The sequence below is a fragment of the Bison bison genome, unplaced genomic scaffold, assembly GCF_000754665.1.
Source record: "Bison bison bison isolate TAMUID 2011002044 unplaced genomic scaffold, Bison_UMD1.0 scf7180017864373, whole genome shotgun sequence".
Taxonomy (NCBI): Eukaryota; Metazoa; Chordata; class Mammalia; order Artiodactyla; family Bovidae; genus Bison; species Bison bison.
In genome coordinates, this window is record NW_011494945.1 from 561,256 (window position 1) to 566,284 (window position 5,029).

At 38.3% G+C, this 5,029-nt stretch overlaps 1 pseudogene; it reads left to right on the forward strand.

Moving 5' to 3' along the window:
* Nucleotides 1–725: 725 nt before the first annotated feature.
* LOC105000698 overlaps nt 726–5,029 on the forward strand; it is a 27,763-nt pseudogene continuing 23,459 nt past the window's right edge.

The following is a 5,029-nucleotide window of genomic DNA, read 5'->3' on the forward strand; positions in this document are numbered from 1 at the left end:
TCTTAGATTTTTTTTTACTTTCCCAAATGTTTAAAAATAATTCTATATAATATTCCATTACAACTGTCATCTCTTAGAAGCTTACGTTTTTAACTTATTTTAAGTGATATCTTTTACAGGGGATTCCTTTTACATTTTCCTCAACTATTAGTATTAAATAAATCTATTTTAAACTTTAAACAACTTTTCATGGGGCATTTTACTTGTATCATGTTTTAGTCATCTCAGGCTGCTGTTTACTGAAGAGAAAAGACAACTTAAAAATTGTGAGTTAAGTTTTAGTCAGGGACCTTACTGAGGAGGAGAGCCTGGGAGATAGGCTTTCAACTCAGAGGAACTGCTCCAGAAAGGTTAGGGAGGAGCCAGGATGTATAGGAATGTTTGCAGGGAAAACAACAAAACCTGTAGTCAAACATCAAGAGATTCCTGCACATCACACAACACAGACATCTCCAGTTAATGATTTTAGTGCTTTTCTGTGTTTGGGAAGATGCAAAAGTCTGGGCTCATTGAGATTACTCCTTAGATATGCATCTTAACTATCTAGGGCTAGTATCCTGTTTGTTTATTCCCATCCTGAATCCTCCTCTGGGTGCACCGTGTGGGGGTGTGGCGGCGGGGAGGTGATGCCTTGATGGTGATGATGGGCAACATTCATAGCCTACTGGAGTGGCAGGCAACATTTTTTTGTTTGCACTCCCATAACAACAACAATAACAACAACAATGAACACAGACTGGGTGGCTATAGGACAAAACTTGGTTTCTCACACTTTTGAAGCCCGGAAAATCCACGATCAAGGTACCAGCAGATTTGGCGTCTGGTAAGGGCTCTCGCCATAGGTTGTAGTCAGCCTCTTTCTCACTGTATATTCCTATGGTCTTTCCTTGGTGTGTATACATGGACAAACCCCCTGGCGCCTCTCTCTTTCTCTTTAAAAGGTCATTCATTCTATCAGATTAGGATTCTACTCTCATGACTTCATTTAACCTTAAATACCTCCTAAAAGCCCTATGTCCAAGTATAGTCTCATTGAGGATTAGGACTTTGACTTACGCATCTGAGGAGAGGATACAATTCAGTTCAAAACATATAGATAATTGAATAAAATAGATATTGATGTCTAAAAGGAAGTCGCCCTAGAGTTCCGGGTTTTGCTGTGTGTGTGTGTGTGTGTGTGAAAGCACAAACTGACACAAATTTACCATTTATTAATCATACCGTCAAGAGGAAAGGTCTGTACCTGATGAATTATCTGTGGCTATACATGTGTGTGTTAGTCACTCAGTCATGTTTGACTCAGCGACCCCAGGGACTGTTGCCCACCAGGCTCCTCTGTCCATGGAATTTTTCAGGCAAGAATACTGGGGTGGGTAGTCATTCCCTTCTCCAGGGGATCTTCCTGACCCAGGGATTGAACCCAGGTCTCCTGCATTGCAAGCAGATCCTTTACCATCTGAACCACCAATGAAGTCTGTATGTGAATCTAATCCATGCAACTGACAAAGTAAAAAATTTAGTCAGGCATTCAGGGATTTGAGAATGTATAGATGGTTAACTCTACTCTTTATTGTTTAGTGGTGTCCACAGAGACAGAATACATTTGCAGGAAAGGGTCATATTCCTTATTGAGAGCTAAGAGCTTTTATTCATGCAGATAATATACTCACAATTTTCAAAATTATGATTCTTTTTTTATAAAAGGCATTTTCTAGATCACTGACTCAGAGTTTTATATATGTGTGTGTTAGAGACTTATGACACTGATAAATTTTCAATAAAAATAGAGAAAATATATTGTGAATATCTGAAGTGCACATTCACTAAAAAATAAGCCATATCCTTCTAAATTTGTTTACAGTTATGTAACATAAGCATATTAATTCATATGTCACTTGTAATTTATTTAAAAAGCTATTTTTTAATATTTTGTACATAGTAAGCCTTCAATAAAGTATTTCTTCATGTATATTGTACATACTGTTTGATCTAAATATATTTTGTATGGAAATGAATGATTATTCTGGGGACTTTTTTTTTGAGACAGAGAAGTTTAGAGAATTGAAGGATAATTGTGTTAATAAGCCAATGTGTATATAAAGGACTCCATAAGTAAAAGAATAATTTTAAGTTCTCTTGTACAGGGAAAGTAACAATATCTGAGTAGACAGGAAATAAAAAACTGACAGAGACTATATATTTTCATTGCCAAATGAATACTCTGTGTTATTAGCACAGGAATCATCAAATAAATACATGAGGAAACCTAGACAAGTCTAGACTCGGCATAGGCAAGGCATATCAGCCAAGTTTCTCCGTGTAAGAAATAATCACAAAATTGCAGCGACATACCCAAGTAAGTGTTTATTTCTTCTTCATGTATCAGTTACTCCTTTCAGTAGATTTGCTTCAGCTGTGAATATAAGTTTCAGCCAGAGCAGCTGTTTCAGACTGTGGATCCAACTTAGCTTGGTTACAAATGGGGTTCAGTTACCTCCGGGTGTCTCATTCAGGGACCAAGATAAAGGAACAACAGATGTCCAGGGGAATCTCATCTTGTAGTGATCTCTAGAGTGCATTAATTGATGCACATGATAAGCCTCGCTGGCATCACATCCATTAGTATCCCACTGACCAAAGCAATGGTGTATATCTAAGCCAAGTTCAGTTAGGTAAATAAGTACCACACGGCATTCCTGGTGAGGCAAGGGCAGGAATGAATAAATGCTGAAAAGTAATCTTAATTTTCACAATGTGCCCTCTTGTTCACAGATATTCACTTCTTTTCTTCATGAAGTTAATGTCTCCTTAAATAGAATATGACAGAAATCTTACTGAAAAGTTTCATTCATTCATGGCATCAAGTTCATTGCCTAGGATCTGGTGGTTTCCATTATGCCAAGAATTTGCCCCTCTGAAAACCAGAAACCAAGGAACTAAAAGGAAGACTTATTTACTCGCTATATACCCAACATAATAAAATGGAACGGGGGCAGTATAATTACATTAACAACCCCATCCAAAAAGACAAGAATATAGCATTCACTGATACATAAAAATTCTCAAGTTTGGCCAAGCAAATGCTACCAGGGCTTTTTCCTGTTAGGGAAGTTTACTTCACCAGTTCCCAATTAACTTCCTCAAAGTGGCTTTCCAGTCCGTAGTTTTCCGCAGTTCTTAGATTCACCTTGGGAGAGTGCTTCAGTTTTTTCATTTCCCTTTCTAAAGAAAGTATTGGGAAACATGTCATTCATTGGTGAAGGTGTAGCTTTTCAGCCTTTTTCTGCATCTAGAAATTTGAAAGCCAGTCTTCTTCTTATACTTGATTTAATCTCAGTTTCATTTAATCTGGGCTGCTTGTACTTTTGCCAATATAGCTCTTTCAAAAATGTTGTATGTGTTTTATGCCTTTGTTTCTAGCTAGTTTTATTTGCTCAAAGCTATACCCACAATTTACTTTCAGACCTGTCTTTCTTTTTGACTTAATTATCAGTAATTTGGGTATATTTGATTTTGCTGCCATCAAACTTTCTAAGTGCCTGTTGAGCCAGTTGAAAGAATCTGCTATAGTCACCTTACTTTTTTAGAGGTCTAAAAAAATTTTGCAAGTACACTTTTGATTTCACCATTTCCCTCACACCAATTTAATTGTTTAATTCTGTAGATTCAGGGCTGTTTCTCTTTCCTCATAACTTAATGGGTCAAACTCCTTTCTCAACTTATCTTCTACTTTTAACATCATAACTAATTGTATTAATAGGGACTCTCTCAAGTAACATAACCACTAGGATAGCAAGATACATGCATATATAAAAAAGGAGATTTCTTATAGGAATTCAGTCATACAGTTGTAAAGGCTGAGAAGTCCCACTACCTGCAATCTGCAAGCTGCACAATGAGGAAAATTGGTGGCACAATTCAGTCTGTGTTGAAAAACCAGAGAACCGGGAGTGCACATGGTGTAAATCCTCAATTCTGAAGGTCTGAGAACCTGGAGCTCTGATATCTAAAGGCAAGAAAAAATGGATGCACCCTCCCAAGAAGAGAGAAAGAATTCTCCCTTTTTTCACGTTTTTTTACTCTTCAAAGCTCCCAACTGATTAGATGATACTTCTCGCATTGATGAAAGTGGCTATCCTTACTCAGTCAACTGAATCAAATGCTAATCTCTTTCAGAAACCCTCACAGGCACATCCAGAAGTAATGTTTTACCAGCTCTCTGGGCATCCGTTAGCCCAGTCAAGCTGACACATAACATTAACCATCACACTAATATACTTAACAATTAGCTTACACTTTGAAAATATTTTCCCCAAACTGCCAAGCTCAACACTGCCAGCTCAGTGTGTACTCTCTTTTTACCTCATTACCACTAGAGTGACCAAATATTTTGCCACCACATGGTGCAGGTCTTTTTTCTCAACTGCATTTAGCAACTTCTTTACCAGCCTGCCAGTTCCCCAAATCACCGCCACATAGTTTAGGTTTTAATTTTTGCGGAACCATGATTCTAGAACCAACTGTGTTTTGACCAGTTTGTTTGTTTGTTTGTTTTTTGCATAACAAGTGACCATACAATCTTTGTGGCACACAAAAACAAGTACTTACTTCTTTGTTATATATCTGTACATGTGCATGCTGAGTTGCTGTAGTCATGTCCGACTGCGACCCCGTGTACTGTAGCCCTCCAGACTCCTCTGTCATGGATTCTCTAGGCAAGAATACTGGAGTGGGTTGCCATGGCCTCCTCCAGGGGATCTTCCCAACCCAGGGATCAAACGCACATCTCTTATGTCTCTTGCATTGGCAGGCAGGGGTTCTTTACCACTCAGGCCACCTGGGAAGCCCCTAAAGATCTGTGATTTGCCTAGAATGTCTCTACTTCAGATTTGGGTGAGACTATCTGGTTCAGAAAACTAAGATCATGGCATCTGGTTCCATCACTTCATGGGAAATAGATGGGGAAACAGTGAAAACAGTGTCAGACTTTATTTTGGGGCTCCAAAATCACTGCAGATGGTGACTGCAG